General features: G+C 38.2%; 1 protein-coding gene across 3 annotated transcripts in view; it reads left to right on the forward strand.

The window, feature by feature from the left end:
- The window catches only part of Efcab11 (EF-hand calcium binding domain 11), a 170,111-nt gene that overhangs the window by 28,983 nt on the left and 127,137 nt on the right, over positions 1-13,991 (forward strand). The gene's annotated exons all lie outside the window — the stretch shown is intronic.

Here is a 13,991-nt window from a genome sequence, read left to right on the forward strand (position 1 = left end):
ACTTGCTTCATAAGAGGCTGTTGGCTCGGGTGTTGCCCACATACCCGATGAAGTTTGTAGTATGTAGTTCTTAAGGACTAATCTGGAGAAAATGGACAAGTAGCTTCTCTTTAAGAAACCACAGGCTGAAGGTAATATTAACAGTGTGAACACATGCAGTTGTGAGAAAAATGGCTGTGCTGTCTCTTCTGTGACACTTGTATGAGCTCTCCACTTACTGCCATTAGATCTTAATTAGGGTTCAGCACACCAGTGAGAGCCAGAAAGTCAAAGATACTGAAGGCTCAAAAAATATATTTCTTTCTCACATAAACATAGCAACACAGAGCTGGCTAATGCCTACACACCCGCCTACGCACCCGGAAGGAACCAGCTACCCTATATATTGTTGCTCTGGTTTCCTTAACTCCTGGCTTCTTGCTTCAGCGTGGCTGCTTAAGGTACAGTCATCAAATCTGAATTCCAGCTTGATAGGAGGAAAGGAGACAAGATCTACCCTTCCTTTTCAAGCTACAGATTATTCCTGCTTAAGTCCCAGTGACTGACCCTAGCATACAGGGTCTCTGGAAGGGACAGGGTAGGGGAGATAGGGAACTGTAGGCTTTGCTTTGGGCATTGACGTACTCACTAATAAAGGTTCTGAGTGAGAAGAGAGAGAATGGGTTTAGGGGTGTCTGACAGATAGTGTCATTTGGGACGAAAGTAATTTAGTGAAATCTGACCAGAAGCTATCTCTTTGCAATGGAAATTAGCAAGCAGGTTATTTGAATAAGCATTTGCATGTGTTATCACCAACAGTGAATATATGGAATGCGTTTGCTGCATCACTCACAAGCAAGCTACTGAGCTTGAAGAAGAGCAAAGAAATTAATGCCAGAGGCATACAGTGTGCTACCATACAAGAAAAGATTACCTAGTTGATTTTGTAAAAGCAAGTTTTTTTTTTTAAAGTAGACATCTTTTTATATACTTTGTGATGAGATTGGTAATGAATATCAATATATTTCTGCCACACAGAAGTTGTTTTTCCCACGAGGAACTAAAAATTGTTACTCCGTTTTCTTTTGCGGAAACACAAGTTGCCCAGATTTGCTGGCCTTCATGTAATAAATCGTTTTTGTAGATGCTACCTTGTAGAGATTTTTTTGAAAAATATACTTTTAAATATAGCCCTTCAAGGTAGAAGCAGTGTTTTAAGAAATGAGCTAGGAAGTGACTGCTTCCAAAAGAAACCTGTGCTTCAAGGAAAGGATTTTTAAAAATAGATGCTTGGAAGTGTGATTTTATATTAAAAATGGTGAGTGTTGCCTAGTGAAACTCTAAGCATCTTCATGTTAATTAATTTGGAAATGGAATGTCCTAATCTTGCTGAAGTACCTTACAAAGTTTCCATGGATTTAGACCACAGTTTTTAAAAGTATAAAAATTCAATAGCTTTAGTAGGTTTCCAAAAACAAGGACTTGATATCAGAAAGATGAGCATATATTAACTGAATTTCAATTAGCAATAATATGATAGTAATAATAAGAAAAATAATAAAATTAAAATCCAAAACCCCTAACCTTTTTTATTATCAAAAGATGGAATTAAAAATTGAGGTTATCAGGGCCATAATTGCCTTTTCTCATTTAGATCACATAATTTGATGAAGTGTCTATGTGAGCCATTAAAACCAAAGCAAATTGAACTTTGTATTGCTCAATCACAACAGAGCAAGCCAAGATGTTGAGAAATAGAGCTATATTACAGTATGTTATTCTTGTTAAGTATTACCAATGAATTCTGGTGACAGCCAAAAATCACTTGTCATTAATAAATATCATTGTTTAGAAATCTGTAAATTTTTATAATGTACATATGAGTATAGCAGCACATGTATGTATAATCTGTAACTACACAATATTCATATCGTGGGTTGGGTGTGCCTCACTCTTGTACTGTTTACTAGCGTTTTATGTTTAAAACATTTTGGAGACCACTGCAGTGTTAATCAAAGCAAGGCGTTTTAGTTAAGAGTCAGTATGCCCTCAATTATTTTGTTAAGTCATATTCAAACCATAATCCAGAAACCAGATAAACAATGAAAAAAAAGTGTTAAATGAAGTTCTGAACTCAAAAAGGAGGGAAAAATATTTCTTCTTTGAGTAACAAAGAAATAAAGATATCTAACTAATACACACACGCTTGTTTCAGTGGTGCAAAGAGTTTTGAAGAACAAGAAAAACCATGAGCCATTGAGGCCATCAGTAATGCAAAATTTCATAATGTTTCTCAGGCTAGACTCAGTTTCTGAGAAGCCAGGGAAGCTTGGGGCTGATTTGACAAGCATGAACAGAGTTCATTACCCATTCTCACACTTACCAGAGGAAAACTTGTCTGAGGAGCTGCATAAGAGGGTAACCAGACAGGGAGATTTCAGGTAGACCAGAGTCCTCTGGATTCAAATGATGGGAGAGATAAATCTCCAATGCAGTCAATGCAGTGAGTACCTGGTTCTTTCCGAATAACTTGCTAGAGATTAACAGCAGTCTCTTGCAGAAGTACTTGTCAGTGTGTATTTTTTTGACTCAGGGTCTCACTAAGTCATTGAGTTGCTCAGGCTGGGCTCAAACTCGTGCCTGTCTTGCCTCAGCCTCCCATACTGTTGGGATTTCAGGTGTGTGCCATCATGCCAGGCTTCTTTTTCTATGAAACACTGTTTTATACTTACAGTGGAAGTCCCTTTTTCTTAGTTTCTACTTTTTAATTGCTTGCTTTGCTTACCATACCTTTTATTATATTTTGTGTGGTACCAGTTCTTCTTTGTGCTATGTCCAAGTTGCCTTTCCCCCCATATTTTGGTTTAATTTTTCTCTTAAACTTCTTTCTTAAGCTGTACATTCTAATATTTCCAGCCTTTTTTTTTATATCATTTTGGTGTATCTGGTTAATTTATAGTGTCTCCTATAAGCCATTCTATATTTACTTTCAAATCTTGTATTGTAAAAGTGTTTGCTGTATTAGGGGAAACAATGATTTTTGAGATTTTATTTTAATGGGTGATTATTTAGGGCATGCTAATTATAACTTTTCTAATATGAACCAATGAAAGTGAGTTTTCTCTTGAAGAAAGAATGTGAGGCATAAGTTACTTTTTTTTCTTTTGTTGTCTTTTTTTTTAAATTTTATTTAAAAGGAAAAAGAAAAAACAAAACAAAGCAGTGTAAGGGTACAAGTAATACAGAACTACAAAAAAAAAAAAAAACAGTAAGAAATCACCAGTTAATAGATTACATATTATCATCTTAGAGATAGTTGCTCAAATCACAGTATCAAAGCATACAAAGTGGACATTCAAACAGTGAGACTGCAAACAGTTGTGTTCAGTGATCCAACCAAAAACATTAATATGGTCAGCTATTTAACACCTCTAAACACACTTGCTGTTGTATCCTTTAGAGCTCTTTTTTTCCCTCTCTTTTTTACAACAAAATTTACACATTTTGGGTTTTATTACTCCTTAGTTCTTATTACTTTTTTGGGGGGGAGAGAATAAAGTCAAATATGGCAAAACAAAGCTGTCAGTCAAAACCAAGGATAGACATAGCACATGATGTAAAACAGAGTACAAGGTTATCAACAATGGTTATCAACAATGTCTCTTGTTTCCTTAAAAAGAATTGTCTATCTCATTAGATATTATAAAGTTGAACAAAACAGTAGAGAACAAGACCAATAAAACTTAAGCATTGTAAACATTACAGGACTTCCAAAGGAGACAGTAGTCAAACCAGAATGGGCATCTTAGTGAATCTTATTGCCTTCAAAGTAGTTGCCTATGCCCTCAAACTTGATACTATCATACAGAATGGAACAGAGTCTAATCAGTTAAAACAAGATCGTGGGAGTATTACAGGACTTCAAAACAAGTTAATAGGAAATCAAAAAAAGTTACTATTATATATCCTGCTAATTTTTTAATTTTTCCCCTTAATTAAAAAAAACATAAAAAATAACTAAATAATTTTTTTAACGAATAAGGGAGAGATTGAGATAAAACAGGACATAACAATATAACAATAGAGGTCAAAACATGACTGTTTCAGCAACCCTTTTGTTGTCTTTCTGAGACAGGGTCTCACTATGCAGTTCAAGCTGGCCTTGACCTCACTTTTTAGCCCCGCTGGTCTCGAATTTACAATGATCCTCCTGCCTCAGCCTCTCCCATGCTGGGATTACAGGAGTGTGCCACCACACCTGGCTAAAATTACTTTCTTGAATTTCTCATGAGAAAACCAAAACTTGGCATAACTTTATCTCTAAAATATCATAGGATGTTTAATATTTGGACTTCAAAGTTTGAGACTTTTCAGTGTTTGAAATTTTAACTCTGCTTTCTTCTTAGAACTGGGAGCCATGATTGTACATTTGGGTACTAAAGTAGCTCAGGCTGTATCAAAGGTGGTGTTTCATTATTAGTCTGAAATCCTTAGTAAATTCTTTTCCGAATGTCTTTCCCCTCCCTACTAAAAATGGCAGAAGTACAAGAGATGGAAGAGCTGAATAGTACTGCTTGTACTATAGAATAATGTCAGATAATAAGCCATTTCTAGCAAGAAACATCTTTTCTCTTTAACACCAGGAGAACTTGTTGAAAACTTCATAGTGGTGCCTTTTTAAGAAGATGTTTAAAGGTCTTCAGCAACTCTGATGGGTACAGTTGAAACTCTTTTCACCTGGCTGTCCGACATCTGGCCCCTTTTCCAACGTCTGGTCCCTTTCCAGGCTCATCTTTCATTAGTCCCAAATTCCTGTGATTCTCTTGGCAGAGTATTGGTGCCTTTGATTTTGTGATGTGCATTTCTTTTTCATTCTGTTTCTCTTGCCTGGCAGCGACTTTCTTACTCCACACTTATCAAATTTGAACTGTCTTTTAAGGTTCTGCTCAATAAAATCTTTTTGCCTCTATTTAAAGTCTTGTCTTCTTTCTCTGCAGTTTGAAGATATTTTATTGTTGGAGATTGTTCCAGTCAGTTAACTTGATAAACAGAAATGCAGTTTTTATGATTATATCTATAAAATACTACAAGCTCTTTGAATATTTGAATTTATCTCCACAGTCCTTGGCATGTTGCCTTATGCATTGTAGTTAATAAATAATTGTAGGTCCATTGTCATACCAAACACCCAGTGACAGTAAATTCTCACTTGCAGTTTTTTTCTTGGTTTAATTTATTTCTTATAAACTAGGAAAGAGTACTTTTAAATGCAGTCAGGAGTTTTATAGACTCCTGTGGCTTCATTTTCCATTTTCTCTTTCTACATATGATTGTCATGAATTAATCTCGATAGCCTCTTTCTGCTTTATTTTGGGGGATTTTAGGTTCATGGTTTAGCCTCAGCTGTCAACAGAGAGCTGGCTTAATGTTCTTCTCTGGCTTTGCTTTCCATCAGCGCCCTGTGTGTTTCTGGCTGGCGTTTTTTCTGGATGGGTATGTTTGCTTCTCTACACCTAGGGCCCCTCTCCATCTTGTTTTAAGCATTGATGTTTGTACATTCCTACCACCTGTCACCTGGCAAACATCTCTGGGAAGCTTCTCGTGCTTTGCAGCCATGAAATGAAATGCAGATGTGGAGAAGGCCCGTACCCCAACCCAGCGCCCAGGATTCTGAGTGTACAGGCAGATTGTAACAGACTGACATGCAGTGGAAATGCTGAGGCACCAGAGTGCTCTTCAGTCCCCCACACAGGCATTTAAAATTACATCCCCATGTGTTTTTATCTACTTCTTTATGTTACATGGAGTAAAATCAAAGAATATAGGACATCTAACTCTCCTTGGGGTATAAAAATCGGTTGAAAATAAATGTGACTTGTTGAATAATATCAGTATCAGAGAGTTAGTGGGGGCTACTGGTTTAGAAATGAAATTTCATAAGGGAGTGAAGGGTATCCTCTCAGTGGACGAAATACGTATGCCTCAGGATTGGCATTATAGACAAAAGGGTTGTCACGAATGAGGGTACGGTGAACTAACTGGCACTTCCATTGCCCCCATTGAGTGGGGGACTCTCACAGTGTCAAAGGGCCTTAAGGAAAGTGACTTAGCATATCATTTACTTTTTAAAACCATTTACATTTCTTCTGAAGTGTTAGTGCTATGTTCTTTTTTCTTTCTTTCTTTTTTTTTTAACTGAGAATTGAAATCAGGACCTCGCACTTGCCAGGCAGGAGCCTCGCTGCTGAGCTAACCCCCCTACCCTATTCCTGTGTTATTTATTTCCATAATTCCTTTCTGCAAGCAGCCAATGTGTTACCTATCATTTCCTTAAGTAATTTTGATAAAATAAAGTTTCTCAGTCATTATTTTGAGCATCAGAATGAGTGTAAGCATTGTCATGTGATTTCAGTAAGATCTCAGTATAATGAGCACCTAGTTTGGTTAATATGGTTGTTAATTTGTGAGTATCTGTTTACATTTGCCTACAATAGGAAAATCTTAAGAAACTTAATATCACGTCTCACTCTGGGCAGCCACACCAAGATTGCAGTCATGAGTTGTAGCTGCTATGTGAATGTCAAGGCCCAACAAATAGACTTCTTGAGCTTCTACTTTTCTTTCATTTCATGAATTTTTATGTGTTTCAGCAGGGGTAATGCTTTATTTTCTATTTATGTACTTATTTTTGTTTCAAGATTTTGTGGTCAGAGATTCCCTTTTTTGACTTTCTTCTTGGATCTGCTACAGAATGAGAAGTATGAGTGTCTGTGGCTTTTCAAGTTGACCTGAAAATTTTTTCTCCAAGGACTTTGAGAGACTGTCACATGAAGTGTGTTGAACAAAACTATACCAGTAAAATCCAGTTTTAAAAATATAAAGGTTTGAAGTGTTAGATATGCTGACTACTCTGTTCTGGTCATTACACATTGTGTATACAGTATATACATGTACTGAAATACCACGTAACCCCATACATGTGTATAATTATTTGTATCAATTAAAAATTTTAAAATGTGAATCCAGCTATATAATTATTTGCTAGTCAGTTGAATAAGATGGCAGTTTTTCACAAGGTTGATGATGGATTTTGCCCCACAAACAAAAAATTGTTTTCCTTGTACTTGAGAACAAATAGACCTTTTATCAGCGTAAACCTTAGAACTGGTGACGTAGGCATGAAAGCTTAGAAACTGGGCCAGGAAAGAGATAGAGAAGAGAGAGGAAAGATGACTTTCCTCACATGGATTTTCAAGGGAAGCATATTAGTTTGGTTTTTTCAGCTAGGCTAACAGGCCTTGTAATCAAGGATGTTATTAGACAGAAAGGAATGCTTACTCTCTTTTGCATTTAGGATGCCCAGAATTGTTTTTAGTTTTATTAGTACATGTTTGCAGTACATAATGATTGCGTTCAGTGTGAGGAATCGATGTATGCACGTAGCACATCTTTTAAGTTTTTTATGTCCTTTTCTGTGCTTCTCCTTCCTGTTCCTGTCATCTCTTGGTCCGCTTCCCATATGAGAAAGAGCTGCCTCCCTGTTTCCTATTATCATCTTTTATTTTCCTCGTTAATTTATTTATATTTTGAGCTTGTCATATAAGAGAAACCATGAAATATTTAAATTTGTGTGTCTGATTTATTTCACTTAATGTTATGGTCTCAAGGAGGATGCCCAGATTGTCTAGTCTTCTTATGCTAAACTCACCCAGAAAAAAACAACAGCAACAAAACCTCACCCCAATGTACATTCTACTCATTTTTTAAAGAGCAGTGTTTAAGTGAATTCTTATTTTGAAAGCAGGCCCCACCTACACCCTACCTACTTGAGTTCCAAGGTTAAGGAAAGGTAGAGAAAGGTAAAGGAATTTGGAGAAGGTAGAGGAAATTAATTTTTGCTTTAATCCCAAGTCTGTCATAAATATCTTTCTTCCGTATGGTTTTTGAGACAGGGTCTCACTAGGTAGTCTAGGCAGGCCTTGAATTCACTATGTAGCCTAAGCTGGCCTTGAACTCATGACGGTCCTGCTTCAGCCACTCAAGTGCTGGGATCACAGGTGTGCGCCACTACACTCAGCTCCCTCTTCATGTTTTTACTTAGTTATTTGTAAACCTGGTATTATTTCCAGTATTAGAAGGCAGACTTAACATGAGTGGCACAGAGAGTATTCATCATCGTGCTCCCCACAGCTCATAGTACAGTTTTGTGCTACATTTGGCTGCCTTTTGAATAAAATGAATAGGTTACATTGAGAACAGGCATTTTATTATGTTGGTGGTGTTTTTGTTGCTTTACTCTCCCATCATCGCTGGTGCCATGGAAAGGTCGTGGATGGAGTCCAGTTAAGCTCCTGGCTGGGATTCAGCTCCTGACTGGAGTCCTTGTCACAGCCTTACCACTGAGCTGCCTTTCCAGCATTCGGCAGACCTCTCTGATGCAGTCCTCATCTCTGAAGTGAGGCTGCTGGGCTGCGTATCTGGCCGGCTTCATCTAGCTCCAGAATTTTCTGGTGGGGCTATTTATCATGGAGAGCGGCATGGCAGATTCCCTTATTTTTCCTGTGTACCACAGATATTATTCAGAAGCCACCGCAGCATGAATACAGATGTGGTCTGTCATTGTGACAAAAACTGTTCTCAAGAGGAAATTATGGGGTTTGACAGCCATCCAACTCTAGGTTTAGTTTTTGAGATGTCACTATAACAAGTGTTATGGTCACTGTATCCAATTCCTCATCTACATACGTGGTTGTATATGCTGTTCTTGCTGTAATAGCATGAAGCTATTTTTCTTTTAATTCATCTGTCACAAAGAAAACTGCTGCCATGATTTCTTTCTATGACCAAATGTTGCTAACCCTTTCAGTCATCCTTGATGTTATTAATAGCTACACATCATGAATGTATTCATGCCATTTTCCTTTATAGGAAAAGGAATCATTTTCTTGTATTTTTCCTTTGTAGTAGGTAGCAAATTTCTGGGTAGAAATTTTAAGAATATTGCATGTTGTGTTTATAAAATAAGAGAAATTTGTATTTATTAAAAAAGAACTTCGTATCTTTTGAGATATTTAAATCAACATCCTTTTAGAATGTCATGGAGAAACAGGCTCAGAATTAAGAACTGCATTACAGTATTTATCCTCCTCATAGATGAACTAAAACCAGGACCAAAATTTTCAGTGCTACAATGTTACCTGTGATGTACCAACTTAGGAGTTTGCTATGGGAAGAATAGCCATCTGTCTAGCTAGCACCTACCCAGCCCTGCCCCTCCTTCAGGGTAAGTTACATCCTTGTCATGTAAAGAGTCTCCAGAGACAAGTGGCATTGGCATTGTCAAGGATCTTATTGGCCTAATCTTAGCCCCACTCCAAAGGTACTCAGTCAGATGCGTTTACTTTAATATGATCCCATGCACATTGAAGTTTGAAAAATCACTAGTCTATCCTCCTCCTCAAATTTACAATAATGAAAGTAAATTATCGGGGCTGGGAATTTAGCTCAGCGGCATAAGCATCTGCCTTGCAAGCAGGCGGTCGTGAGTTCGATCCCCGGTACTGGAAAAAAGAAAAAAAAAAAAAAGAAAGTAAATTATCATTACATTTTAATGTTCCTGCCTGCCTACCATAGAACATTTAGATTCCTTAGCCTGACATATAAGGTCCCACAGACAGAACTGGTGTGCCTTTCTCATTTGTCCCTTGGTACTTCCCAGATCAAGCATTCAAGCATTCTACCCCACCGTCCTGGTCTACTTGCCGTATACCAATCCTGTCTCCTTGCTCCTCTGGTGTTTTCGCTTATTCCAGGTTCAGTGTTCTCTCTGCTCTCACCTCCTCATCCGCATGTCTAAAAGGCATCCATTTCTTCATCGGACACTTTTCTTAGTCGCCTTCTGTTACTGTTCCAGAGTGCAAAATCTCTTTCCAATTTCTTAGAACTGCTGTAGCACTTGCTGAATTAACACAGTCAGTGGTAATAACACTTGGTGTACAAGAATGCTACTGATTTTATTTTTGTATCATCTTACCTTGCTGAATTTGTTAATTAGTTCTAGGAGTCTGCTGTTGGACATTTTGGGGGGCATTATATGTAAAAGATCATGTCACTTGCAAATAAGACTAGTCAGACTTCTTCTTTTCCTGTATGTATCTCTTTTCTTTCTTTCTGTTGTCTGACTTCTCTGGTGAACGTTTTGAGTATTGAACAGGAGTGGTGATAATGGGCATCCTTGTTTTGTTCCTGATTTTAAAGGAAAAGCTTTCAGTTTTTCTCCAATATGGCGCTGATATTTGACAAAGGGACCAGAAACGTATCTTGGAGGAAGGGCAGTCTCTTTAACAAATGGAGATGGGAAAACTGGCTATCCACATGCAGAAAATTGAATCTAGACCCATATCTCTTTCTGACATAAAAATAGGTCAAAGACCTAAATATCAAAAATACTTAATATGTTGGAAGATAAAATGGGTAAAGTTCTACAGATGTAGACATGGATAGGGACTTTTTGAACAGATCTACAGTTGCACAAGAAATAGTACCAAGAATCAACAAATGGGGTTATATCCAATTGAAAAACTTCTATATAGCAAAGGAAACAGGTAATAGAGTAAAGAGACATCCTACAGAATGGAAAAAAGTTGCTAGCTCTTCTTTTGATAGAGAACTCATATCCAGAATTTTCAAAGAACTCAAAAAAAGTTAGACCTGCTCCCAGATAAAGACTCAATCAAAAAATGGGCAATTAAAATGAATAGATAATTCTCAGAAGAAGTACAGATGATCAATAAGCACATGAAAACGAATTCATTATTTCTGGCCATTAGAGATATGCATATCAAAATAACCTTGAGATTCTATCTGATCTCAGAAAGAATGGCTATCATCAAGCAATCAAATAATAACAAATGCTAGCAAGAGTATAGGGGGAAAAAGGAACCCTTCTACATTGTTGGTGGAAATATAGACTAATACAGCCACCATGAAAATCACTATGGAGAATCCTCAAAAAAAACTAAAACTAGTTCTGTTTGACTCAGCTATTCCTCTTCTAGGTATCTTCCTGTAAGAGTCAGAGGCACCATATTATAGGGATACATACATACCCATGTTTATAGCAGCAAAGCTCATAGTAGCTAAATCTTGGAAGCAGCCTATGTGTCAATCAGGAGGTGAATGGATAAAGAAAATGTGGCGTTTGTACACAGTGGAGCACCACTGTGCCACAAGGGATATATGTGAGTCATGTAAGTTTGTAGGAAAATGGATGCAACTTGAGACCGTAATTTTAAGTGGAATAAACTGTACATACAGGGTTAAGTATCACATGGTTCCTCTTACATGAGAAACCCAAAGTATAAGTAAGATAATCAGGAAGGTAAAAGCCACATAATAGGAAACAGGAACATAGATCTTTTGAAAATGGGAAGGGAACCAAGAGATGAGGGAGGGAGGAGACAGGGTAGGGAACATAAAATTAAAAGGTGTTAAATACATGAACCAGCTCCCCAAGGACAATGTATTCATTAAGTACTGCAAACATACACTAATAAAATTTTTTAAAATGATGGCAACACTGCCACGACTGGCAGTTACTATTTGTTCAGTATTTATTATGGACCAGGCCCTGTGCAAATGAACTCTCACAAGAGCCTCGTGGGTTAGGCTTTATCTCCTCCCATTTTACAGGTGAGGAAAAAATTTGCAGAAGTCAAAGGCTATAAGGCCAACAGATGGTTAACAGTGGAACCAAGATTCAGGCTGAAAAGTCAGCTTGACTTTTCAGCTTGCTCTCTTAAGCACTCTAAAATTCCTTTCCTACTTCTCTTAACAGTACAAATGTCCTGAGGGCAGGAATCATGCCTGTGTAGCCTGGCAAGCCTAGCATAAACATGAGAAAGCAAGGCACATTCTCCTTTCCCAAAAAGTGCTATTTTTTTTTTTTTTTTTTTTTTTTGTCTTTTTCCTTTTTATCGGTACTGGGGATCGAACTCACGACTGCCTGCTTTCAAGGCAGGCGCTTATGCCACTGAGCTAAACCCCCAGCGCCGTCAAAAAGTGTTCTTGATAAACTGGTTGCATAATTATGTAGCTTTTTCCTCTTCATATGCATTGGTTTGGTTTCAGTTGTTATCCTTGAGATTTCATTTGATGATCTGCAAAATAAACAAAAGGAAGCTAATGAAAATATACAAAAGGAAGCTGATGCAGTATTTTATCTCATGAAATGGTGCCAGGCATTCCAGTTCCTATGCTTTGATATGATTGCATGTGCTATGCATCTCGTCTGGGAAATTACATCATAATTCTAAAATATTTGCCAAATAAATTATAAAGGCAAAGCAATGTGAAATTGATTGATGAAGTTCTATTATACTTTTAGCTGGGGCAAAGTTGCTAAAATACGTATTTTTTTCTTTGTAGAGCGGGCTTGTACTTTGATTCGCTTAGAAGCCCCTTTGAATCAGTGATGGTGAGGTCAGCATTGTTTTGTAAGTTCCACCTTGTCCACATTCGATGCTCTGGTCCTCTCCTTGCTTAAATCTCGCTGCTAGAGAAAATCAAGGCAAAGTAATAATGAAATCCTGTGTAGATGTAGTGAGATGCCTCTTAGTTCTGCTTTTCCCTCTGCTTTGTCTAGTGAGCCAACCTAGCGATGGCTCATGGGTCAGCGCAGGCTCACCGAGGAGTTGAAGGCAGATACTAGCACTAATAACCTTTGCTTGCAACTTAGAGTTTTACAGTTTCAGAACTAGTTATCCATGACTGGGCATGCATATTGTACTCCCGTGTTGTTCCTCGTCATTCTTTTCCTTTGTGCCATGTGGTCTGCATCTTCCACTGCTGTTCCTCCTCTCTGCCAACATGCCCCAGAAATGCTGACACCCTTTCCCCCTTCCCATCTTATCTTCGTTTAGACCCCACACCTCCATCCAAGCCTTTTCCCCCCATTCCCCTGTTCTGACTTCTGTTGCAGGGCCATAGTTATTAAATAGGCTCTAGTACTTGGACCTCCTCTTTGCCAACCTGAGCTTACTTAGCACTTGTCTTCTTTCTGTAGTGCATCTACCTGGGCCTTACATACATCCTCATTCTGCAGTCACTTGATTCGTATGTGGATGTTGGTCTTTCATCCAGTGCAGTGTCTGAGAAGTGTCAGAACTGCTAAATTAATCACTTTCCCATCACTGGGGCAAAATACCCTACACCCATAATTTATGGGGGAAGAGGTTTAGTTTTTGGCTCAGAGTTTCAGCGGCTCCAAGGCAGAAAAAGGATGGCAGAATAGCATGGTGGAGGAAAGCTGTTCACTGCATGACAGCCACGAAACAGAAAGGAGGAGGCGGAGATGATGATATGCCCTTCCAAGGTCACACCCTAGTGACCCTTCTCTTCTGATGAGTACCCAACCCTGAAAGTGATATTGTTGGGGACGCTTTGAATCTAAACCATAACATCTGCTCTTCACCTTCCTGGTTCCTCTGTCTTAGACCCCTTCTTGACTGCCTGGAATGCTGCATACAGTCACATTCGTATTTCAAATTGCGATCATGGTCACTAAGTCTGCAAAATGTTTGGACTATTCAATCGTGTCTTCTGTATTTAGTTTTTGTTCTGAGCCTGTAATTCCAGAATGCTTTCTCTTTCAGCCTCAGGTCTTGTATCCCTGTAACTCGGGTAATGTACTATCTTCACTGCTTTTCTGGAGAATGCCAATTCAGCTGTCTTCAGTCCCCATCACAGAGTTGACCAATAGTTGACATAATATGCCGTCATAACCCCTCCTAATCCTGCCACCCAGTCTCTTCTGCTGTATCTCAGGCTTCTTAGTTTATAACCCAAAGGCAAATAATTACAGTTGTTGTGTCTTTTAAGGATTTGTTTTCTTTGGTGATTGCAAATCTTTCCACTCAGCATACCTTGAGGTGATCTTGCCCTCTGCATCATGGAGAGAGGATTATGGCTCTGCCTGGGCTCTCTTTATTGCTTCCTTTACATCTGCAACATTT

The sequence above is a fragment of the Cavia porcellus genome, unplaced genomic scaffold, assembly GCF_034190915.1.
Source record: "Cavia porcellus strain 051 isolate PalLab524CR breed Dunkin Hartley unplaced genomic scaffold, mCavPor4.1 scaffold_31, whole genome shotgun sequence".
Classification (NCBI taxonomy): domain Eukaryota; kingdom Metazoa; phylum Chordata; class Mammalia; order Rodentia; family Caviidae; genus Cavia; species Cavia porcellus.